The sequence below is a fragment of the Hippopotamus amphibius genome, chromosome 6, assembly GCF_030028045.1.
Source record: "Hippopotamus amphibius kiboko isolate mHipAmp2 chromosome 6, mHipAmp2.hap2, whole genome shotgun sequence".
NCBI classification, from domain to species: Eukaryota; Metazoa; Chordata; class Mammalia; order Artiodactyla; family Hippopotamidae; genus Hippopotamus; species Hippopotamus amphibius.
This window is the reverse complement of record NC_080191.1, coordinates 117,495,665-117,521,844: the sequence shown is the minus strand read 5'-3', so window position 1 is coordinate 117,521,844 and position 26,180 is coordinate 117,495,665. Positions and strand designations below refer to the sequence as shown.

Genomic DNA, 26,180 nt, shown 5'->3' with positions numbered 1-26,180 from the left:
ACAGAAAACTAGTACAGGTAAGTTCAGGGATCTGTGGGAGACGGGATGTGTGTCACTCCCAGGCGAGGCCCAGCAGGGTAAGTGAGGTCCTTGAGAGTTTCACAGCCCCAGTACAGTAAGGACACAACACTGTAACAGGGAACTCTACTCAATATACTGTACTAATATAAATGGGAAAAGAATTTGAAAAAGAACAGATATGTGTTTATATATAACTGAATCACTTCGCTGTACACCTGAAACTAATACAACATTATAAATCAACTATACTTCTACATAAAATTAAAATTAAAAAAAAAAAGACACAATGGGGTAAAATGGTGGCAAGGCACAGCTGAGCAAATAGGACCTGGCAGAGCCTCCCCTGAGTCTCTCTCATACTGTAGAAGCTCAGGAGTTTCATCCAAGGGAGGGGCTCAAGGATATGGCTGAGGAGAGACAGCAGATAAGAAGGGGCCTGTGAGCAAGACCAGGAAGACACAGACCAATGACACAGATACTTCAGGAGGTGTCAGTGGTTCAGGATGCCAAAAACCAATCCCAGATGCCAGCATGGGCTCTTGCCGTGACCAGAGCCCTGGAGCTCTCCATGAAGCTGAGGCATCTCCAGCTCCCTGGACTGGGTATCACTCCAGGGAGAGGGTGCCAGCTGGGGCAGGAATCCTGGAGAACTGTGTTCAAAATAGAAATGACTGCGTTTACCTGGAAATGATTAAGGGTCCGTGTTCTGTCATCAGTGGAGGAGAGGGGCAAGTAAACAACCTGATTCTACAGGCTGATGAGTGCTGGGGTAGCAGGAAAGGCCAGGGATCTTGGGGGTGTGGGAAAGGGATTGCTCAGTAAAGGGTTCGTGGGGGAGCTGACAGCTGAGTTGAGTTTTAGAGGATGAAATAAAGTGAGATTCTATGAATATAAGATTCCAAACTTTCATGGTTCCATGCATTTATGTTTTCAAGGTTCTAAGATGCTTTTTTTCCCAAGTCTACAGATCAAAGTCTCCCCGCTGGCACTGTTCTCTCCTGGGCCCCTGCTTGGGGGTGGGGAGGACACAAACTGTCTGAAATGTATCTGAATCAGACTCCTACTCCTCATCATTTCCCACATCTCTGTCATCTCTGGCTGTAGGGATTTCCTCCTTTTTTAATGTACTCTTTTATTTTTAAGAAAACTTTCACATGCACATGATTTCAAGAGTCAAATAATTGTACAAGACTTGTATGAAAAAATAGCAGTTGCACACACTGCCCCATTTGATCCCCATTTCTCACCATGCAGAGGAAACCACTTTCAACTTTTAGAAGATTGTTCTAGATGTTTTCCTCCCTATCTGTAAGTGACATGCTGATACTGCCACTTCCTGACTTTTAGTTGCACTATCCACTGGCTTCCCAGTATGGAAGATGAGACTTTTTTGCCACTGTCTCCAAACCCACCGCACACACCTTCTTCTTGTCCCCATTCTCCCAATGGAGTTGATTTGTAATTTTAGTTAAATTCAATACATTTAGTGTTTACATTATTATGACCATGTAAATGCTATTCACAACTAAGTCATGAGGCTTATGAACTATTATTAATTTCTAATACATTTTGTTTTCCCTGGAGTTTATGATTATTTTGGTATTTCATTTGCTAAGTTTTCTATATTCTTACCACTAATCTAGCTGTGAACTCTTCCTCATATATGTGTCTTCTCAATATATCCAAACTCACTAGGCATTTTATCACTTGCATCTTTTTGAATAGTTCTCTCCCAGGCTTTGGATCCACTCCAGCAATCTGAATGGCTTGCACGTCTGCCATCTTGAGGTTTCCCTTCACCATCACTGTGGAGGTTCCTTTGTTTCTCTCCTAAGTTTGAGTCTCTGTCTCCCATGTCCCTGTTTCACTATTTCACCATTTTTCATGTACACACACACACACACACACACACACACACACACACACACACACGCTTCCTGGCTTCCGTGTGTTTTTGTTTCCAACAGCCAGTACTTGCAGCTTTTCTTAGGAGGACTGTCCTTGAGCAACTGAAGGTGCATTGTCTGAAGTTGGATATCCAAGGGACTTGGAATTTTCATCCCCTACCTGCCACCACCCGCCCCACCCCCAGCCAGGCAACTATTTTTTTTTTCTTCCTTTTGATCTTTATTGGAGTATAATAGCTTTACACTGTTGTGCCAGTTTCCTCTGTACAACCAAGTGAATTAGCTTTATTTATACATATATCCCCATATCCCCTCCCTCTTGAGCCTCCCTCCCACTTTCTCTATCCCACCCCTCTAGGTCATCACCAATTATCGAGTTGATCTCCCTGTGCTATGCAGCTGCTTCCTGCTAGCTATCTATTTTACACTTGGTAGTATATAAATGTCAATGTTACTCTCTCACTTTGTCCCAGCTTCTCCTCCCCGTCCTCCCTCCACTCCATGTCCTCAAGTTCGTTCTCTACATCTGTGTCTTTATTCTTCCTCTGCCACTGAGTTCATCAGTACCATTTTTTTTTTAGATTCCATATATATATGTGTTAGCATATGGTATTTGTTTATCTCTTTCTGGCTTACTTCACTCTGTATGACAGACTCTAGGTCCATCCACCTCACTACAAATAACTCAGTTTCAGTCCTTTTTATGGCTGAGTAATATTCCATTGTATATATGTGCCACGTCTTCTTTATCCATTCATCTGTTGATGGACATTTAGGTTGCTTCTATGTCCTGGCTATTGTAAACAATGCTGCAATGAACATTGTAGTACACGTATCTTTTTGAATTATGGTTTTCTCCAGGTATATGCCCAGTAGTGGGATTGCTGGGAAGTATGGTAGTTCTATTTTTAGTTAAGGACCCTCCATACTGTTTTCCATAGTGGCTATATCACTTTACAGTCCCACCAACAGTGCAGGAGAGTTCTCTTTCTCCACAGTCTCTCCAGGATTTATTGTTCCTAGATTTTTTGACGATGGCCAATCTGACTGGTATGAAGTGATACCTCATTGTGGTTTTGATTTGCATTTCTCTAATGATTAGTGATGTTGAGCATCTTTTCATGTGTTTGTTAGCCATCTGTATGTCTTCTTTGGAGAAATGTCTATTTAGGTCTTCCACTTATTTGTGGATTGGGTTATTTGCTTTTTTGGTATTAAGCTGCATGAGCTGCTTATATATTTTGGAGATTAATCTTTTGTCAGTTGTTTCATTGGCAAATATTTTCTCCCACTCTGAGGGCTGTCTTTTTGTCATATTTATGGTTTCCTTTGCTGTGCAAAAACTTTTAAGTTTCATTAGGTCCAATTTGTTTATTTTTATTTTTATTTCCTTTACTCTAGGAGGTGGGTCAAAAAAGATCTTGCTGTCATTTATGTCATAGAGTGTTCTGCCTATGTTTTCCTCTAAGAGTTTTATAGTGTCTGGCCTTACATTTAGGTCTCTGATCCATTTGGAGTTTATTTTTGTGTATGATGTAAAGATGCTACCAGAAAACTACAAGAATTAAACAATTTGGTAAAGCTGCAGAATATAAAATTAATACACAGAAATCTCTTGCATTCCTATACACCAGCAATGAAAAATCAGAAAGAGAAATTAAGGAAACATTCCCACTTACCACTGCAACAAAAAGAGTAAAATACCTAGGAATAAACCTAATTAAGGAGGCAAAAGACCTGTATGCAAAAAATTATAAGATGCTGATGAAAGAAATCAAAGTCAACACAAACAGACGGAGGGACATACCATGTTCTTGGATTGGAAGAATCAACATTGTGAAAATGACTATACTACTCAAAACAATCTACTGATTAAATGCAATCCCTACCAAATTACCAATGGTATTTTTCACAGGACTAGAACAAAAAATTATACAATTTATATGGAAACACAAAAGACCCTGAATAGCCAAAGCAATTTTGAGAAAAAAAAAGATGGAGCTGGAATACAGAAAAATGGCACAGATCCACCAGTTTGCAAGGCAGAAATAGAGACACAGATGTAGAGAACAAACACATGGACATCAAGTGGGGAAAGCAGAGGTGGGGGGGGGGGTTGAGGTGGGATGAATTGGGAGACTGGGATTGCCATATACACATTACTAATAAGAAAAAAAAATGTCAAATTGTGCACTTTAAATATATGCTGTCTATTGTATGTCAATTATATCTCAATAAAAGTTCTTAAAATAATTAATTTTTTAAAAATGGAGCTGGAGGAATCAGCCGCCCTGACTTCAGACTACACTACAAAGCTACAATAATCAAGACAGTATGGAACTGGCACAAAAATAGAAATGTAGATCAATGGAACAGGATAGAAAGCCCAGAGATAAACCCACATACATATGGTCACCTTATCTTCAACAAAGGAGGCAAGAATATACGGTGGAGAAAAGACAACATTTTCAATAAGTGGTGCTGGGAAAACTGGACAGCTACTTGTAAAAGAATGAATTTAGAACATTCCCTAACACCATACACAAAAAGCAACTCTTAACTAATGGACTCATGGGAGTATGTAAGCCACCTCCTTTGTTTCATGTTGTGACAACTGTAAAATAACTTACCCTCCAGCATTTTCCTAGAGGATCAGACTGAAGTCTGCTTGGAATCACCCCATGATTGGCTTTCTCTATTTTCTTGTCCTGCTTCCTCCACTTCCTTAGAAGTCTCCTTAATAAATCACTTACCTAAGAATCCGTGTCTCAGAGTCTTCAAGGGAGCCCAACATAAGACACATGTCTTCCTTTTGCTTGGTTTAATCCCTTGGTTTGTTGGAGCTCATGCCTCAGTAGCTTTCTGAGAAAGAATGTATGGAATATAAACATTTTAAGACTTTCTATGCCTGAAAATGTATTATTCTCCTGGCATCCTTAATCGATAGTTTGGCCAGTGTGATGGTTAGCTTTATGTGTCAACTTGGCTAGGCCACAGTACACAGTTACTTAGTGAAACACTAATCTAGACATTGCTGTGAAAGCCCTTTATAGATGTGGTTAACATGTACAATCAGTTGATTTTAAGTAAAAGAAATTACCCTTGATAATGTGGGTAGGCTTCAACCAATCAGTTGAAGGAAATTAAGAGTAAAAACTGAGGTCTCCTGAAGAAGAAGAAATTCTACCTCAAGACTGCAACATTCATTCATTCCTGCCTGTATCTCCAGTCTGCGCTACAGATTTCAGACTTGCCAGCTCCTCCAGTCACATGAGCCAATTCCTTGAAGAAAAAATCCTTTTATATATTTATATAAATATATGCTGTTATACATTTATATATCCAATAGGACATATGTAGCCTATTAGTTCTGTTTCTCTGACAAACTCTGACTGATACGGCTGGGCATCAGACTCACTCCATCCAAATATTCTGATGTTGTTACTCTATCGTCCTATGCTAGCTCCCAGTGTTTATAAGTCCAATACTATTTGATTCCTGATCCTCACTGTATAAGTTGGTTTTTCCTTCTGAAGTCTTTTAATCTCTACTTCATCCCCAGTGTTCTGAAATTTCTTGATATGTCTTAGAGTCAGTTGATTTTCTCTCATTGTGTTTGACACTCAGTGGGGCCTCTCAATTTGGATACTCACGGTTTTAATTTTTCAAAATTCTCTTGAGTTGTTTTTTAAGGACGTATTCTTTTTTATCGTCTCTATTCTCTCTTTCAGGGACTTCCATTATTAGCATATTGGCAAACACCCTGGTCCTCTATCTTTCTCACATTGTCCCTCCTATTTTCTATCACCAGACTTTTTCTTCTACCTTTTGAGAGATGTCATCCAATTTTTTTTCTAACTCTTCTATTGAGTTTATCATTTTACCCTTTCAAATTTTTAATTTCTAATAGTTCTTTATTCAATAGTAATTTTTCTTATTTTGTAAATGAAATATCTTCTTTGAGCTCTCAGAGAATATTAATGGTAGTTGTTTTTCACTTTTTTCTACTTCAGACTATTTACTCAGAAATGCTTATAACTATTTGTTTTTGTCTCTCTCCTACATATACGATTTCTTCATAATATGGTTATCCTAACTATCTGCTCCTAGGAGTATGACTTTAAAAAGGTGACTGGAAGTCCCAAGTGTGTGGGAGAGTTCATGAACCATCATCTTCACAGCCGGGTGATTTGGCTGAGCTGTTTGTCTGGGGACCCTGGTGTCAGTGTCTTTAAGTCTTTCCTCTTAGCCTGCCAAGCTTACATCCTGAGGTTTGTGTGTTCCTAACACACACTGTTTTATAGATAACTTTTTGAGACAGCCCTGATTGAATGCAGAGGGTTGCTATTAATGACTTGTGATGCTCTCTCCCTCCTATGTCTCTGTAGGAATGCGTTATCCAATCAATGGCAAACCCCAAAGAGGTGACAAGGGACATAGAGGTTCATCTCATCTTTTAAGTCATACCATATGGCAGCATGAGCCTAGAGAAAGGAAAGATGGAGCCTCCAAGGCAGCTGTGGTGAGGAATCAAGACTGATTTGAGCTCTCATTCATGCATGCTCCCCTCCAGAGGCAGCGTGGTATAGGGGGAGAAAATATGGGCTTTAACCTCACAGACCAAAATGATTCCTGTTTCTGACACTTCCTGGATATGTGAGCTAGGAGAAATTACTTAGCTTCTACAAGTATTAACTTTTCCTTTGGAAATCTAGATCAGGAGTCAATCCAATTGTCCCCCAGGACCCTGAATTTCATCTGTCATTAGTCTAACCTCCACTGTGACTGTCTGCTTACTCACCTCTCACCACCTCCCAACCATCAGCTCCTGGATGAGAGGGGCTGAGTCATTTATCACAGAGCTACATGGGCAACCCGGAGACCTGGGATTCAGCGAATATTGGATCAATGTTCACTCTCTTTCTCCTCATTTCCCCTGTGAACTAGGGACCAGAATCTTTTTTGAAGACTGGCTATTTTCAGATTGCTTGTTAGTACAGAAGGTCCACAGAGCACAGGGAGAGAAACAAGAAGAAAGAGGGAGAGTTGGTATAGACTGAGAGGGAGAAGCAACCAACTGGAAGAAGATTGAGAAGAAAGGGGAAAAAATTACAGAACATACAGGATTATTTTTTAATGAAGGAGGATTGGGAGAAAGGAAGGAGAGAGGATACAGGTAAATGTGGATTCTAGAGAAGGAAAATAGAACTTAATTGTAGAACTATGTGATTAAAAGGCTATAATATCTTAGCCTGGGTGAGAATGAGTTTCCCTTTTATGCTGACTGTTGTATTGGTTTTGCCCCAAACCCTCCCTTTCAGGTAACTGCTGCTATTCCCCAACCTCATCCATGTGTTTTTCTCAATTGCTGCCATTTTCTTCCATGAATCTACCTTCCAGTCCCTGCCACAGCTGATTCAGCTTGTGGTGGGCGTCCAACACTGTCCGGACCAGTCAGAGACATTCTTCAGAACTTTCTTCATTTGTGTAGACTTAAAGGAAAAAACACAGATGCTCTCAGAAGCTGTTTCTCACCATGTGAAGAAAGCGCATCTGCAGAGAGCAGCAGACAAGGAGCACTGGCCACACTCAAGACCATGGGTCAGATTGCTGCTGGAGCCCTGTTGTCACCCCTCCCTTTTCACAGCATGGTAGTTCATTCTTCATTGATGTCCATGAGCCAATAAGTTCCTTCTTTTGCCCAAGTCTGCTCAAGATAAGTTCCTGTCACTTGCAACCAAAATGGTCCTAGCTAATATGACACATGTGAAGAAAGTCTGTGGTAAAAGAAAACACTGTTCACATACTTAGAAACATTTACATATGTGCACATTATCTTTAATCTTGCCAAATCATTAAAGCAGGCCTAGGAAGAGGATCTTACCTGCGTTTGTTACCAGTGGCTCTTGAGATATTTAACATAGCAAAGTCCTTTCTCTAAAAGTCCATGGCTCCAATTTCAGACTGCCCTTCCTTCTCATGAATTCCCACTTTGGTCTCTTGTACCATCAGTGCAAATCTTAGAGAGATATTGTTTCTTTCCTCTTCTTTGACATCACGTCCCAAATATCATCATCACTTCTACACTCTATAGCCTTTGAAAAACTGTTCCTTCTCATAGACTAATAACTTCCAAATATTGGAAATTGGAAAAAGATGTTTCCAACTGCAGTCAAGATAAAGTAAGCACCCTCCAACTTCTCTCTCCCACTGAACACAATTAAAAATCCCAGACAGAATGCGTGGAGCAACCATCTGAGGACTTTGAAAAGTAAATGGTGACAAGCAGATTGGGAAAGGAAACCAGAACTCAAAGAACCACCCAAAAAAATGGTGAGTTTCCAGGTTTTATTCTTCAGTATATCAGAGCCGAGATTCAAAGGCAGTCTGAAACCTGGAATTGTGCACCAAATGAGGACAAAAAGAACTCCAAGAAAAACCATCTCTCTCTGATCTGAGGCATTGGAAAGAAAGTTCCTACAGGTCTGAGAGAGTGGGAGAATTCCTTTGGGTTCATTAGTTGTTTTTTCCATTCTCTCACTGCCTAGCCCCCAGGCAAGTTCTTGGCAGTATTTGCAGTGCCCAGGTAGACTCCCAAAACTCCAAGAGAGGGGAACCCTTCTCTCTGACCAGAGAAAGTGGGATCTCCATAGCGTGGGGAGAATCAACATTGCTATTTTTTCTCCACATAATCACTCATCCCATGGCTCTGGATGCAGACACAGTCGAAGGAAGTGGAAGGCAGTACAGTATGGGGAAACTAAAGACCCAGCTTTCTAGCCAGAGGACCAGGAGGGGAGGGCCTTGGGAGCCAGGAAGTGTCAGGAAAGGGAAACCCAGTCCCCAGCTACTGCCAGGCCACCCACGGAGACTTGCAGCATTCTCATAAAGGGTCTCCTGGGCCAGGCCCCAGGTGATCACTCAACAATGGTAATAGCCATAGTACAGAAATAGTCAGGTCAGCTCTCCAAAGGAAGCTAGAAACACCCCACATGTTAGAAAACGTTTGACTACATAGATTACACATATAATGAAGTCTTAACTACCATCTCATTGTTTTGTCAAATAGTAGATGTTTGACAAATATTTAAATAAATAAATTTATAGGAAAAATATCCCAGGAATTGAAAACTCTCAGCTATTTACATCTACCTACATTTTTTCCCAGACTCATCAGAGCACAGACACCATTTATGTGAAGTTGTAAGAGTGGCTATTCTATTCTGCTTTCTGCTTTGCTTGCACTCAGCTTTGTGATGTGCACACATTTTCACAGCTCACATACTTTTCAGTTTTAGTGGTCACAGGGAATTCTAATACACCATGGTTCTCTTAACCATTCCCAATCACTGGGCATTTGGATCACTTTCTATTTTCCCCCATTATGTACGTGCTGCCATAAATATCTTCATATAAATGGCTTTTTTCCATTTGGATTACCTTAGGGTTTTTTCCCAAAAGTGGGATTACCAAGTCAAAGGATACGAATGCTTCCTACTTCTTATTATAAATTACCAACCTGCACTTGAGAAAAATAGGAACAAATCACAGAGTGACCAACAATGTGTGGGGGTTTTCCATGCAGAACCTAATTTCACAGGTTTTCTCGATCTTATTTATGTTTATCAATTTAATGTTGGCGTTCTTTAGCTGTTCAAATCTGTATTTCTTTAATTATTACTCAGGCTGAACATTTTTTCACGTTAATTTACTATCTGTAGGAAATGAAAACAAGAACATTTTTGATAGGGAAAATCTATTTGCTATGATGATTTGGCAACATTATATATTATAAAGGCAATATTAAAGATATTACCTGTCATTCTTTATATGTAAACAATACCTACATATCTTTTGATAAATCCTCAGGTAGAGTGCCGGTCTTAACCATAAATTTGCATAATTCTGTATCCATTTTGGACCTTAAGCCTTATTCATAATAATTAAAATAATTTTCAAATTCTTTCATTTTATTTAGTATTTTTTCTCTACCAAAAAGTTGAAATTATTTTATAATTGATTCGATTCACCTTGTTTCTGATGATATCTTCTATTGCTTTAAATATCGCAAATATATTTCTCTTCCATTGTTGAAATAAATATGCTATTTCCTCCTCTTTTGATTTTCTTATGGCTTGTTTCATGGTCATTTGCAAGGTGCAAACCTGAGGTAAATTTCATTACTGTCTGGACTTCTGACATACGTGGCTAAATTCTTCCCTTATGACTTAACAGAGGATAAGAACACACAGCCTTTTAGTTCTCTGCGTGGTGGGATGGTACAGAGCAACTCAGAGTTCAGGATGCCACTCTACCGTATGCTTCACCCTCCTGCAGGATTCTTTACTTACCAGACAGAGCAGGTAGAAGGGTGTTCACGAGCATCGTGAGATGAAGGAAATGCACATACAAATTTTAATGCATGTCTCTCCATATCATTTCTTACACCTGCATGTGCATCTATAATTATCTCAAAATAAAAAGTCTAACTGGAAAAAAACTTTTAAAATACATGGAAATTTAGTAAGATATTTTCTTTGAAGCATTCACACCCTGATTCTCAACAGAAGCCCAAAAGCTCAGAGCATGGCTATTCTTCATCAATTCTGGTACTCAGGGCAGGGGCCGCCAAAAGGTGGAGCCTTCATCTTCAGCCTTCCATTACTTGAGGAATCAGCTTGCAAACACTGCCATGTTAAGGCCAAAGGCAGGTTTAGAAGTGCTGGTTTTTAACCAAATTGCCAAGTATTTATTAAGGGCCATGAGCAATCTTGCTTGAAAGTGGGGCACCAGCTGTCAAGTAAACAACTCATAGCAGAGAAAATTCATATTTTAAAAGCTGCCAACAGCCTCTTCCCATTGCTGCAGGTGAGGTTTAATTTTTGAAGCCGGGAAACTGTCGTTTGGTACCCAATTGAATTTTGCATCCTAGAATTTAAGCTGGAATTTGTCCTCAGACTGGCCTTCCTTTTCTTTTGGAAGGGGCTCTGTGGTGACCTTTTTAGTTGCGCAGACAGAGATAAAGCAGTTTCTTACCCTTTTTTCTTTGGACAGCCCTGAACCAGCCAGGGCTTTGGATGTTAAGTATTCTGTTCACTAATGAAAGTTTGGTTTATATTTTAGCAGGACTGCACCCTTGCAAATAAATTATTTTAAAATATGAATTTAAACTGTTCAGTCCCTGAAAATATTGCTTGTTTATGAGAGACATTTCTATTTTCTCCATCTCCAGTGTTTATTCCCAGTAGATTGCCAGACCAGCCCACGCCAGGAGCAATATCAGGCCTGATGATCTTCTCACACTGAGGGAAGAGGGCTCTGGGCTGGGCTTGGCAGGTTCCCCCTGGCCGGGCCGGTTAGGACCCCACACTTGGGGCTCTGCCTCTGCTGCCATTACTGCCTCTAGCCCGGAGGCCCCAGACCCTGAAACAATCCAGTCACTAGGAGCACAGGTGTGAGTTTGAACCCCAAATCTATCATTATATCCCTGTATGACCTTGAGCAACTTACTTTACCTCTCCTGACTCAGTTTCCTCATTTGCAAAAAGGGTAAAGTCTTACCTACTAGAAGGGTGCTAAGAAAATGTTAGCTTTGCCCTCAACCTCCTGGGTTGGGGGGCTTTGCCATCCTGTACACACAAATTGACATCCAGTCAGCCAAAGGAGCTGCTATAAGCAAGAGAGACAACCCCTCACCCCCACCCCCACCCCGCTGGATATACCAGCAGAACCAGATCTCTGCAGCAGCCACCTAGGAGCTGCTAAGTGTGTGGAGAACATAGCAATATTCCCCAGGACCTCAGTTTATCCATCTTCTTGCAGACGATGTGGGAGATCTTCCCTGCAATCCACCTCTCCCCCAGGTGCACAGAATTGCAGTGAGCACCAAGGCTGACCTTGGTCTTCCTCACATCCTGGCCAAGGATGCACAAAGACCCCGGAAGGGGCCAGCGGGCCACCTCACTAAGCTGTTCCAGCCTCTACTCAGGTGGCCTTCTTGGGTCAGAACCAATACCAACAGGCTCCACCCCCCTAGCTCCCTGGATCATCCTTCTGCTCCTTGAAAGAAATCTCCCCACACACAGAGCCCCCTGAACTCCCCTCAACACACACAGATACACACATACATACACTGTACCCTGCCCAGAGAGCCCAAGACCCCATGTACCAATGCCAGGTGCCATCCCCAGCTTCCTTCCCCATGCTTCTAAGAGCTTTGCTTCTAAAACCTCTCACTCTGCAGTCTTCAGGGGATGACCCCTGGGCACTGGAGCCTTTACACAGTGATAGACAGAAGTGCCTGGGAGCTTACCCCCTAAGCTGCCTGAAGCAATGCGTGGCTGACTGGTGCAGGATGAGAGCCAGTTTCCTTGCCTCCTGAGGTACACCACGAGGAGTGATCTGTGCTCTAGAGCACCGCCAAGGATCAGGACGAGGGGCAACTTCATGTAGAGTCATTTTATCTGGCTTCCTCCTCTTCCCTATCCTGCTGGTCTGACTCCCTTACTGGACTCCCCTGGGGGGATCTTCCCTAATTAATCACGTGCACCCTCCCTCTTATCTTGGGCTCCACTTCTGGGCAACCGGACCTAAGATACAACACTAGCTCGTCACACACTCTGCTGAGACGCATGGTCATTAGTCTGAACCCGCTTCACCATGTGTGTGTCCTCAGGGGGGTGTGTGTGTGCACACGCACGTACACTTTTATGTGTAAGGAGCGTGAGAACAGGCATGTTGGTGCCTAAGCAAGTAAGTGTACGGGTGTGTTGCTTGAGAATGAGTACATGCATGTTCTGGGGCACAGTGTGTTGCCTGTATTTATACACGTGTCCAGACAGGTGTATGTGTGTTTCTGTTTGTAAATGTGGATGTAGGTGAAAAATTCATGTGTACTAATCTGTGTGCATACAAGAAGTGGTGGGTGTGTATACACGGGCACACACACTTGTGTCTAGCTCTCCTACTGCAGGGTCAACGGCAGAAGTAACGCAAAGCACCTAAACATCTCCACAGCCAGCAGTGCCCACATCCTTCTGTCAGTCCAGAAAACAGCCAAGTCCTGGGCCCCTGTGGAGTGTTCATAAACATAGCCTCATTTCTCCATTAAGCAAACATCAGATCCACTTCCACACAAAGTCCACTGACACACAAACAAAAGGCTTGGGGAAGAGGGAAATCCTGTGGCAAATGAAACCCGGGCCACCAGGACCAAAGACACCCACCCCACTTGACAACTTTCAGCGCATTTGGGTGCCTGGGAAACTAGAACCACCCCCACTCCCTCCCAAAGGGCTTGGCATACAACCTTCCACTTAGTTTTATGAACTTAGGTATGTTTCACATCCTTTCTGTGCCTCAGCTTCCTCATCTGAAAATGAGGATAATAATAGCATCATTAATAATAGTACATTTACTAGAGTAGGCTCTCCATTTCCACTGGTTCTGCATCCAACAGCACTATACCATTTTACACAAGAGACATGAGCATACAGCAGATTTTGGTACCTGTGGGGGAAGGGGTCCTACAGCCAGAATAACATACCACAAACTGGGTGGCTTAAACAACAGAAACTTACTGTCTCATAGATCTGGAGGCTGGAAGTCTGAAATCAAGGTATTGACAGAGCTGGTTCCTTCTAAGTCCTCTCTCCTTGGTTTGTAGATACATGGTCGTCTTCTCCCTGTATCTTCACATAGTCTTCCCTGTATGTATATCTGCATGTCCAAAATTTCCCTTTTTATCTGGACACCAGTCATATTGGATTAGTGCCCACTCTAATGACCTCAAGTAACTTGATTATCTCCATAAAGACCCTATCTCCAAATAAGGGCACATTCTGAGGCACTGGAATAGGATTGAAGAAACAATCTGACCCCTAACACTTACCTTATAGGGTTGTCATGAGGATTAAAATGTGTTAGGTTCTGTAAAGTGCTTAGATCAGTGTCTGGCATAGAGTAAGCCCTATACACATTTTACTATGATGATGATGGTGGTGTTGATGAATTATAGCAACGTCAGAACTTTTGTGCCGTGCAATAGTAAGATGTAAAAGTGGTTGCAGAATGATTGTAACACAAAATATAAAAAGTTTTATAATACACAAAATGTGATGGAAAAAAAACCTACTCGAAAGTGTTTACTCCCTGATTGTTGTCAGACCAATTTCCGCCAGTGTGTGGAGTGTTTGAGCCTAGCTTGTGTGTCACAAAACTGAGCACACCAGGTGGGCAAAATTAACCCACTGTTAACTGACTTTTATAACAAATGTTTGTACCATCACAGCTACAAGGAACACTTTCCCACTGCTATTCACGATAAACAACCAATACCAACCGCAAACTGAAAATTAATAGTAGGGCTTCCCTGGTTGCACAGTGGTTAAGAATCTGCCTGCCAATGCAGGGGACATGGGTTCGAGCCCTCATCTGGGAAGATCCCACATGCTGCAGATGAATGAAGCCCATGCACCATAACTATTAAGCCTGTGCTCTAGAGGCTTCGAACCACAACTACTGAAGCCCGCGTACCTGGAGCCCGTGCTCCACAAGAGAAGCCACTGCAGTGAGAAGCCTGTGCACCACAAGGAAGAGTAGCCCCTGCTTTCTACAACTAGAGAAAGGCCATGCACAGCAACGAAGACCCAATGCAACCAATAAAAAATAAAGTAAAACAAAATAAAATAAAATAAATAAAAATTAAAAATTGTTAAAAAAGAAGAAAATCAATAGTGAAGGGACAGAAAAGAAGGCCGTGCCTCAAAGAATCTTTTTTTTTCCATTAACTCACCACTCTGAGATCACAGAACCCAGGAGATCTTCGAGTGCATTGTTGAATTCCAGGTTCAGGGGAGCTGCCAGGACAAACACTACAATTGTGTGTTTATATTGCATGGGCCAGTCCAGAAGCACTGCATCTTTGCTGGCCAGAGGAAATGGAAATTACTTCCTCCGGGACCCCTGGCAAGCACACAGAGGCTGAGCTTGTTGAATGAGTCACACAACAGTGGTGTTCCATGGGAGACCCTGGAACTGAATCCCAGTGTGCTTCACCCCCAGCTCTGCTTCCATCACTGACTGGCACCTCCAGTTTGCCCCTGTGGGCCTGGAAAGGCAACTGCAGCCACAGGCCAGGTGGTCACTGTGGCCTTAACCAGCCAGCTATTGCTTCAAAGGGTTGTATAATGTAATGCACTTATTAACAGAAATTATTTTAAATTGGATGAATATTAGATCAGATGTAGATGTATTCAGCTATAAGTAACAGAAAATCTAAGAGATTCAAACAAATACAGGCATTTATTCTTTGCTAACAAGAAAATGGAAAAAGGGTGATCCTAGTGTTGGTTTGGCAGCCTAATGATGACATCGAGGAACCAAGAGTGTCTGTTTTCCACGCTCCCATCTTTGCCTTGTTGGCTTTTGAGCCTCATGCTTGCAGCCTCACAGTTGTAAATTGGCTGCCCCGGTGACACTACCTCCTTGCTTCCCTCCTAGGGTGGGAGAAGTTTCCTGTATTGCTAATTTCTGGGTTGTTTTATCCATCTACTCTTTGTCTTCTCAACAACACTACCACCTGCTTAAGCAATTTCCTGCATTAAAATCCTTCTGTTGCAATAACTAAAGTGACTTAGTTTTCTCAAATAAAACCTGATTGGCCACACGGCTAACACAGTAGCAAACTCATATCCTCGGGGAGCAATGCTTTAAAAGTGCATACATGCTTAAGGAGAACACAAAGATAATTTTTGGTAGAAATCAACAAAATTCAAAGCAGGCAATTAGAAAATGATACTGAAAATGAAGCATGTGATCACATGACGATGGTAGCGCCCTTGATAAAAAGAGAAGCTAGAAGAGGGCAGCACCCCTTCTAGTATGTTCTGTACCGGGCACCTGGACAGGAGCTGAATGGAGGCTCAAATTCAGCCTGTGAGTCACTCACCACACTAGGTACCCTCCATGGGGCTATTCTCCAAGGAAAGAGCACTTTTTATAACTTGCACAAAGGTTCCACAAAGGTTTCTCTAATTCTCATTGGCTGGTCTTTGTCCTGTCCAGAGCTGCCAAAACTCATGGCAGACAGGAGAATGAAGAGAAGCAGCAAGAAATATCACCAAAGCATAAAGTAAGGCCCACCTGAACCCTCAAGATCTTCCTGTAAGGTTTCTTAACGTTCCAAGAACAAAGGGGAAGAGACTTTTAAAAGGAGGTTCCCTGTCTAGAGGCAAGGCTGGGGTATAAAATGCAGACAGTCATGGGCTTCCTAGGTGGCGCAGTGGTTAAGAATCCGCCTGCCAATGCAGGGGACACAAGTTCGATCCCTGCTCCAGGAAGATCCCACATGCCACGGAGCAACTAAGCCCGTGTGCCAAAAAACAAAACAAACAAACAAATAAAATGCAGACAGTCCATCCTCTGGAGAAGCAGAGAGAGGAAGTGCCCGCAGCAGTCCTGCTGGAAGATGCCTCATTGGAAGGGGACCTATACTTTGCCAAGCTGCCTGTTCCCCAAGGCTGCAGCCTTTTTTTTCTTTTCTCTTTTCTTTTCTTTTCTTTTCTCTGTTATTTGAGAAGATGGCCCAAATTAGAAATTGAGAACTTAGAAAGTCAACTTTGACCTCTGATAGAGCTAAGAATCCCTCCTACAAAACAGCAGGACTCCAGAGCCCCCAGACAGACCTGGAGCACACCCAGTTATTTCTGGAAGTCCTCAAAGGGGAGCCTGCCATGTACTCACAGCAGATCTATGCAGCTGCCACCAGGCATCAGCCCTCCCTTCTTCTGCACCCCACATCCTATTTGTCCATATCCTCTGCCCACAAAGCTGTTTGCAGGAGCCTCAGCTCCACCAGATCATGGTGGAATGCCTCCATTCATGCCACAGGTGCTGTGACAGGTGCTCCCAAAGCTACCATCTTCAGGTGCCCTCATGGTGCTGGACCCTATGCAAAGTGGGGAAGTGGTCTCCCCAGCTCTATTTCCAACCTCATCACCTGGGTCCCAAAGCAGCTCTGACAGCACCCAGAGTCTCACCAAGTAGCCCCATCAACTCCTAGGACACCCCACCCCTATCCCTGGGCCTGGGCAACCTGAGAAACCTGGGTGCTAGGAGGGACCTCTGTGTCCTCCAGGGACTCAGCCAACCAAGTTGAACGTCAAGCAGACACCATACCACCCATCTGACTTCCTCCTCTTCCTTTTTACCCTCTCCGGCCACCAAAAAATCCTCTGTGGAGGAAAAATTCACAGATACTGATGTAGGTGAGAGAAACACAGAGTACCACCTACACCAGCAGCCAATAAATGACTCTCTGGGGCTTCCCTGGTGGCACAGTGGTTAAGCATCCACCTGCCAATGCAGGGGACACAGGTTCGATCCCTGGGCTGGGAAGATCCCACGTGCTGCAGAGCAACTAAGCCTGTGTGCCACAACTACTGAGCCTGTGCTCTGGAGCCCACAAGCTGCAACTGCTGAGCCCGTGTGCCACAACAAGAGAAGCCACAGCAATGAGAAGCCTGCACACTGCAATGAAGAGTAGCCCCCACTCTTGTAACTAGCGAAAGCCTGTGTGCAGCAATGAAGACCCAAGGCAGCCAATAAATTAATTAATTAACTAATTAGTTAATTAATTAAAAACTCTCTGGTACACCTCACAGAAGGGAGGGAGGAATCTCCTTGGCAGGGGAGGGCATTAAGTAGGGGCTGCACAGAGTTCATAGAAATATTGGCAGAGACATTTCCTGCCTCTGTTTGACCTGCAGGCCTGTAGGTGGCACAGTAGCAATGCCCTGGAACCACGAAAGCTCCCTGGCAAAATGGGATTTTGGAGGCGGTCCTCCAGCTCCCTCCCCTGTGCTCTCCTCTCTGGGCTTCTTCTCCCTCCTCCATTCCTTTCTTTCCATTCTCACCTCCCTCCCTCCTTTTCCTCATCCTCCCATCATTGTTCTTCCTCTACCTCTCTCCTCATTCCACTTTCCCTCCAGTACCACTTGTGGATGGAGCACTTTTCTACAGGCTGTTGGTGGTAAAAAAAGAATTGGGAGACACTGCCCCAACTTTAGGGGTTAGTGAGATTATATATATATATTTGCTTGCAGAGCCAAGCAAAAGGGTAGGGCTGAGTCAAAGATGGTTAGACCCTCTAACCCGTCTACATTTGCCTGTTGATGTAGGCTTGGGAAAGACATGGCTGGAAAATATAACCCAATGGGACCCTACTGTATCCGTTCAGGAGAAAAAGGAAGAGTTTGAGAACGCATACTGATGTCTGCTCAGTGACACAACTGAATTTATCTAATGAAAATAAGAAAGCAAAGAATTTTCTATGAGGGACTCATCTATTTCTTTTTTAAAATATAATGTTATTTGAATATGTGTTTACAGTCTTTTTAAAAGCCTCACACACATTGTCAGAAGTCCTATTAGATATAAGACCCCCAAACAGTAAGAAGGACCATAAATACTGTAAATAGGAGTTTAAAAATTCATTCAACAAACATGATAAACTCAAGTTTTGTATTCAGGTAGGAGGAACTAGACAGATGAAAATCCCTACTTTCTAGTTGGGAAAGGTTCATCCTAAGGACATCTGGGGTCGACATACAGGAACTCTTCCCTTCTCTGCCAAGAAAGATAGACTTAGGCCTACAGAGCCTAGTGGCCAGGAACCAGGCTCTTAGGGAAAGCTAACCGCTGGCTGAGAACTTGAAACTTCCCTAGTTGTCTAAATGCACATCCCAGACAAGGCAAGCAAGAGTCAATATCATCGATTCCAGTCTGGGAGGAGGAACCAGGGTTGGGTAAATAGAAGATGATTCTTCCTATGTTTTTATGTTTCTTTAAATCAATCCCTAAACATAGTAATCTATCTAAAATACATATATTGTATTAGTAAGAGTTAACTGTAGTGTTTTGGGTTTTGATGGAGCTTTGGAAAAGGAAGCTATATGCTCTTTCAGTTTCCCATGGCTATGGGAAGCCTCGCTGTGGACCCCAGTCACCCACAGCAGGTACCCGAGCTGGAAGCACCCTGCTTAGGAGGATGCCTAGAACTGCCCAGCTAACCCAAGAGGTAACAGCACAACCGCTACCTAATCGAGGCATGGGGTGCAGGTCCAGAAAACAGCTACCTAATCGCACCAGTGACTTAGACAAAGCAAAGGGGAAGTGGATAAGAGCACACGTTTTCCTGTTGATGTCCCACAGCTGCTGCCACCCACACCTTTGGATTAAGAATGATGGGCGGGAGAACTACCTTCTGCCAATTAATTCCGGAGTGTAATTTGTAGCCTGGGCCCATCCTGGAAGATCCTGGGCTGCTAACAAACCATGACACTGCTTTAATTTCTCCTTTGCCCCCACACTTTATTAAAACCTGGAGTGGGTTCCATCAAATATCCCTTCAAGGGAAAAACAGAGAGAGGGAGAGAAATGGAGCAACATTTGTCTCAATGCAATATGAAAGATTAGAGTTTGCTGGATAAAGAGGGAGACGGGAGGGGGTAGAAATTCTTGTGAAACACACGCACGCACAGGGACACACACGCACACAATTTCTCTTTTGCAATGACCTCCTTATGCCCCATCCATCAGCCTGGGGTTGGCTTATTCTAACCAGCAGATTCCTTTATTCTGTATAACAGGTCCATCAGACACAATCTGCATGCCAATTACTGGCACAGACCCCTTGATACCAAAAAATGGAAATTAGCTGTCATGGAAAGGCTTCAGCCAGCCAGGTCTCTTTCTTGCTCTCCATTTCCAGCTCATATACACACTCACTCTGTTCAGCGCCTGGCTCTCACCAGGGAGTCCCCGGTGGAAAAAGTCATCTAAAAAATACAAACATATTTTATTGTTATTAGTATTAGTTGCTGACTTTCTCAGTACAATGTGAAATTCACCAGTGGGCAAAAGCTGCTTAGGGCAGAAATGGGTGAGAGAGGTTGATTTCTGATAATTGCATTTCTTTGGGAGCAGATCAAGGCGTCCCATGAAAGGACATTCAAAGAAATGTGAGGATAAGGGCAAAAGAAAACAGACAAGGAATGGGATTCTGTAGCCAAGATAACAATCAGAATTTTCACACTTAGGAATGGGCCTAGGCAGAGTTAAGGGGACAGAGGTGAGGCGCGCTCCAGGAACAAGTCTGCAAGACTGCTCTGCATCCTAATCAGCTCTCACACAGCCAGGCTGCAGCCAACCCAGAGGGCTTCCTATGGACACAGAAACACTCCAGTGTGTTTTCAACCCAACCTAAACATGCAACCCACAAGGTTTCTGTCCCGCTGCTCCCAGAACCTCCCAAAGATCACATTTGATTATACAATTCCTCTTTTCTTTTTCCCAAAATGAGTCACAGAGGTAGGAATTTATTTTCTACTGTCAAGGGTCTATGTTGAATTTCATTTGATGGGACAATGGACTCCATATGGATCACTGTGACCTCAGAGTGATAACTCCAGGATAATCAGGGCATCCCCTTCATTCACGGGTATATCTAACCCAATGTCAGGTAGGCCCTTATCCTTAAAATATTCAGTGAGGAATACTAACAATTTTAGTTGCATGTATCCATCCATGCAAACAGCAAATTTTTTTCATTAAGTATTTTCATTATCATACAATTCAGTACTTGCTCGAAATCCTTCCTTGGCAGTGGAAAATATCTCTACTTCTAAACAAACTGTCTCTTCTTCCCATGCATTCTGGCAGCTAAAATTACCAGCTAGAAAAGCCTGGAGTTTGTTAGTTGCACAATTTTCAGAACATAAAGAGCTTAATTCATTCAACTGAATGCCTACTACATTCCTGACACCTACGTGTACAACAAAGATGGCAGCAGGAATGAACGAATGCCAGGAGCTAAGCCAGGTACGGTAAATAGGGTGGTGAATAAGACACATGCCTTGACCTTGAGGAGCTCAAGGTCAAATCTGGTTGAAATCCTCATCACTCATTTCTTGTCCCTGTATGTATTTTGCAGTTGGCATTAATACATGACTCACTTGGCCTCCACTGGAGGATGGCTTATGTGTTCCCCAACCCAAATGCTCTACCCCAGCTCCCAGTTTTAAGATACTGGATTTCCAAAAATTTATCTACTTTCTCATCACCCATAGAAACGAAAGCAAGTTGATTTAGGATCTGATGACATTTAGTGCTTCTAACCACGCCCTCCCTTCACTTCAGGGATGCTTCAGGAAGCATTCCTAGTTTTCCTCCCATTTCTCTGACAGCTCCTTCTCTTCCTCCTTTGAAGATTCTTCTTCCACTCCTTAAATGTTGGTATTTCTTTTTTTTTATATAAATTTATTTATTTATTTAATTGGCTGTGTTGGGTCTTCGTTGCTGCACATGGGCTTTCTCTAGTTGCAGTGAGCGGGGGCTATTCTTCATTGTGGTGTGAGGGCTTCTCATTGCAGTGCCCTCTCTTGTTGCAAAGCGTGGGCTCTAGGCACGTAGACTTCAGTAGTTGCGGCACATGGGCTCAATAGTTGTGGCTCACGGGCTCTAGAGTGCAGGCTCAATAGTTGTGGCTCACGGGCTTAGTTGCTCCACAGCATGTGGTACCTTCCTGGGGCAGAGATCAAACCCGTGTCCCCTGCATTGGCAGACGGATTCTTACCCACTGCGCCACCTAGGAAGTCCAAATGTTGGTATTTCTCAGGGTTTGTCCCAGGTTCTTCCCCTTCTTGTGTATTCAGGCTCCAGGACAACAGAGAAGACGAGGAGATTCCAAGGTGACCCCCCCTCCCTCCCCGGTTTCTGACTTGAGCAACTGGGCAAATAAATACAGGTCATTCTAGACAGGCATCTTTGATTGTAAGGAACAGACATCCACTCAAACTAGCTCAAGTCAAAGAGGAGTCCTGTAAGGACACAAAGTGCCTCAGAGAAACACGGAAAACTCCCAGGCCTCGGAAGAGGCAAAACCAAAGGCACTCCAAGACACAGACGCTCTCACCTCCTCCCCTGGAGTGGCTCTTCAGCTTCTCTGACTACCTCCACGTCCTTCCCATCCTCCAAACAGCCACCTCTGAGTTTCCCCCTTCCCAAACTTTATTTAGCCCTTTATTGCCACACCAGTCACAAATCTTTCAAAGTCTTTCTGCTGCAGTGCAAATCTTGAACTGAAACTTAGACAGATTCCCCAGAGTGGGCATCTGATTGGCCCAACTCACATTTTCTGCACCAGGCCTGCTGGTCAAGGAGCTCCCCTTAGATGAGGTGCAGACCACTGTGCCAATCAGCTATGACGGGGGTGTGGTCAGAGGCCTGCTGTCCACCCAGCAGGGGCTGTGGGTTGAGGAAGATTCTCTAAGAAGGGAGGTATCCCCAAATGTGCTGAATACAGTGGTATTATTAAACAGACTAATTGTACAAATATTCATCGTGAAAATGTTAAATGCACAGCAAGAGAAGAGGGTTGAGGCTTAAAACACTCCCATTTTGGAGGAAACAGGGTGACAAGGACCAGCAGAAGAAGGAGAAGTTTCCATCGCTTTAGATGTGACAATCTAGGGAGAAGAGAGTTTTGAAATGTGTATTTGGTTCTTATTGCTGCTGTAACAAATTATCACAAACTTAGTGGCTTAAAACAATACAAATGTATTCTCTTACTGTCCTAAAGGGAAGAAATCTGAAATGGGTCTTATGGGGCTAAAATTAAGTATTGGCAAAGCTGTGTTACTTTTGAAGGCTCTAAGGGGTAATCCATTCCTTGCCTCTTCTAGCTGCTAGAGGCTGCCAGCATTCCTTGGCTCGTGGCCCAGCATCATTCTGCTTCCATCGTTACAGCTCCTCCCTGAATTAGACTCTCCTGTCTCCCTCTTTTCCTCATAAGGACCCTTGTGATGACATTGGGCCCACCCAGATAATCCAGGATAATCTCCCCATCTCAAGATCCTCAACTTAGTCACATCTACAAAGTCCTTTTTGCCTTATAACGTAACATAGTCACAGGTTCCAGGTTTTAGAACATGGATATCCTTGGAAGGTCATTATTCTGTCTCTTGCAAGAAGGATATGGTGGTCACACAAGACAAATCCTGCCACAAGCCTAAGGAACAGCCATCATCTGTGTCTCATGCAGCCTCATCTGTGTCCTTCAAAAATATCATTTTCACAAAATGGAAGAAATGGACATTAAATGTTGAAAGATTAGAGGTATGGGGGCCATAAAAATAAGGAGGCGGAAATGCTGACCACTCTTAGGAAAAGTCCAGTAAAGGAAGACAAGCAGAGAACTATAATCAGAGAAGGAATCAGGCCGAGGGAGGATAAGAAGCTACAGAGTCATTAAAGTATGAAAGTTGGAGGGAAGACTCCACCTCCCTGAGACACGGGGAGGCAGAAACAGACCAAGCCTACGGGTTCCAGGCTTGAAGGCACCTTTGGGGAAATGCCGTGGAGGGGCCCCAAGGAAGAGAAGTTCAACAGGACTCAGAGCCTCCAGCTGAGGTTGGATGTTGACTCCATCTCCATGACTTTCCCAAGGAGCCCCAAGGCCTGAATGAAGAGCAAAAGGCAAACGGTGGAGACAGTTGGATTGGATGGTTTCAGGGAGGCTCCAGGAAGTGAGCGATGCTGGGCTGCTGGAGAGAGCAACGGTAGAACAGCTGAGAAGGCGAAGAAGCCCGGGAAGGCTGCGGAGTGGGGAACTGAAGTGGGAGGGGGAGACGGACAGCAGCCTAGGGCAGGGCTCCATCAGCACCCGGCGGGTGACGGCACACACACATCTGTCAAAAACAACCAATCCCTAGCCGCAGTGCTGCTGCTCTGCTGGGTGTGGTGTAGGATCTGGGGCTGAAGAGGAGGGGTTGCGATTGGATGGGGGGCGGGGCTGCAGATGAACAGCGTCACTTTCCTAACCAGGCCGCACCCAAGGCTCACAGAGCTACACAGATAACGGCGCCCGGCTTTCCTGGATGATCCATTTGGTCGCCACAGTCTAAGGAGCCCCTGGCCACCCAGAAGGAAGGAATCAAGGTTATCCCATCAGCTTCCACCAAGTAGTCTATCATTATTTAGCCCTGTATCTTTTTTGTTGGGGCGGGGTGGGCGGGGGCAGTTTTATACACTGTCTCCACCTGCCCTGCAAATATTTATTCTTGTCAGATGAACACTGGCAGAAAGCACACTTCTCCCCCTTCCCTCCCCCCCCCCCAAGAGAAAAGAAAGATGTCACTGAAATTATCTTGGGTTCCATAGGTGACATTACTACAGCCAGACTGCAAAGCATCAAGTGCCAATTTACATGTTAGTTTCTGTTGTGCTAAATGGAAATCCTACCCTTGTTGTGTCAATTATGTTGGTGAGAAAACTCCCCCAGCCGCAGGCCAGGCGCTGGGCTGCACGTGGGCCCAGGGGCCACTTATCTGCTGTGTAGGTGGATTCTATGCTGCTTGGCTCTAGAGGAAAATGCATCTTACATAAGGTGCTGCTCCACAGATAAGTCTGTTGTTAATATGCCCCAGACTGCCTTGGTTTCGGCTATTATCACAGATACATGCAACGTACATCTTTTTTATCGGTGTGCATTATACTTGGGGTAAAAAAAAATAAATAAATAAAAAAGGAAGAGAGACCACAGGATGTCATTTGTTATTTTTAAAAAAAGAAAAAAAAAAAATGTTTGCTACAGATTCCACCCATACCACGTATTATCCCCGATGAATAAACTGGAACATTGTGCTGGCTTCAGCAGCACATACACTAAAATTGCAACGAGACAGAGAAGATTAGCATGGCCCCCATGCAAGGATGACACGCAAATTCATGGAGAATTCCATATTTTTTTAAAAAAACTGGAGCATCAAACATGCATTAGTCAAATGTGTGGGTTTTCAGAATGGACTTTTCCATAGTCAATGCGATTCGGTCATACGTGTAGGGCATCATGAGGGAGCTAAATGCTGCCTGCCCCAACTCTGCCCCATCTTTTAAATGTAGGGAGTATTTTTTTCCCAAAAATGAAAGAAGAGGGTTTGGTAAGAATTCTTTTAGCTGAGGGAATGGAGGAGAAGTGGGGCCCCAGTGTGAATCTGGGCCATTTCTCCTTTCATATCCAGGAACTGATCAGACTGGGGAAACTGAGGCAGCTCAATCAGACGTTTGTTCCAATAGAAGCTGGCTGTGCAGCACAGTCAGTCCCAGCTGCACTGTTGGTAGACCTCCTGCCCCTCCTTGGAAGACCCTCCCCTGCATGGGGCATTCAAACAATGGGACGCTGTTTGGGGGTGTTCAGGTAGTGATCAGACAGTAATATATTTCCCCATTTCCTGCAGCCAGGAAGGCAGAAACCTGAATGATGACCAGTGATGAAAGCACAAGCACAGCCAGGCCAGGCCCAGGAGCCCATGGGTTGAAGAAGCCCCAGTGAGTTGATTGCATCCATGTCTCTAGGCCTCATGTCCCCATGTGTGAGACGCTTGGAGGGGACTAAATGACCAGCGATGTCCTCCGTGCTGACCATGTGTACAATGCCTGGTGGACAGGTTTCTCCCTTACTCTAGTCTGTCCTCTCCGCAGGTTGCCGGGCTTCCCACTCCTTCGGGGGCAGCTGAGGTTCTGGCTGGCAATCGCACCTGCACTCTGGCTGAGCGCCATCCCCAAGAAAAGCCCAAATCCCAAACTAGAGTTGGTACTGAGAGGCAGGCGTCCCAAAAAAGGTGGCTCTGAGTACATGGATGGAGCCTGGGGAGTCCAGCCCCCACAAGAAACGGGAATCTTCTGACAAGGCTGGCCAAGAGCTTCACCTGCCTCAAGAGGGCGCGCTGACAGCTCCAGTCTCAGCGCACCCAAGGGCGGAGGGGGATGTGTGGGAGGGACCCTCTCGATGCTCCACCCAGATCCTCTCAGGTCCCTTTCACCATTTCTGTGCATCCCCCTCTGGCCTCACTATGCTTTTCCCTAACGGCCAGCATCCCACTTCTGGGATTCAGACCCTTCACACAGAGGTGAGTTTATAAGTCCTAGACTGAATGCTAGGCAAGAATCTTAGATGTTTTCCAGAGCTTGACCCAGACCACCAGAATTCTCTCCAGCCCCTAGCTCATGTATTCCCAGCACATTCTAACCCCCCTCACCTCTTTACTGATCCCATGTCCCAGCTGCCTGCCTGCCAACCACTGAACCATATTTATGGTTCTCTTCTACGTGACATGGAGCATAAAATGGTTAAATCAGGAACCCCAGTACTCCTCTTCCTGACCCTCAGCTGAAGAGCCTGGAGGCATATCGAAC

The 26,180-nt window shown here is 44.1% G+C and overlaps 1 non-coding gene across 1 annotated transcript; it reads left to right on the top strand.

Annotated features, from left to right (window-relative positions):
• The first annotated feature begins 24,626 nt into the window (after nt 1-24,626).
• On the top strand, nt 24,627-24,733 carry LOC130856171 (U6 spliceosomal RNA). Its single transcript, XR_009054468.1, has one exon. It is a non-coding gene; the product is annotated as a U6 spliceosomal RNA (small nuclear RNA).
• Nucleotides 24,734-26,180: the final 1,447 nt, after the last annotated feature.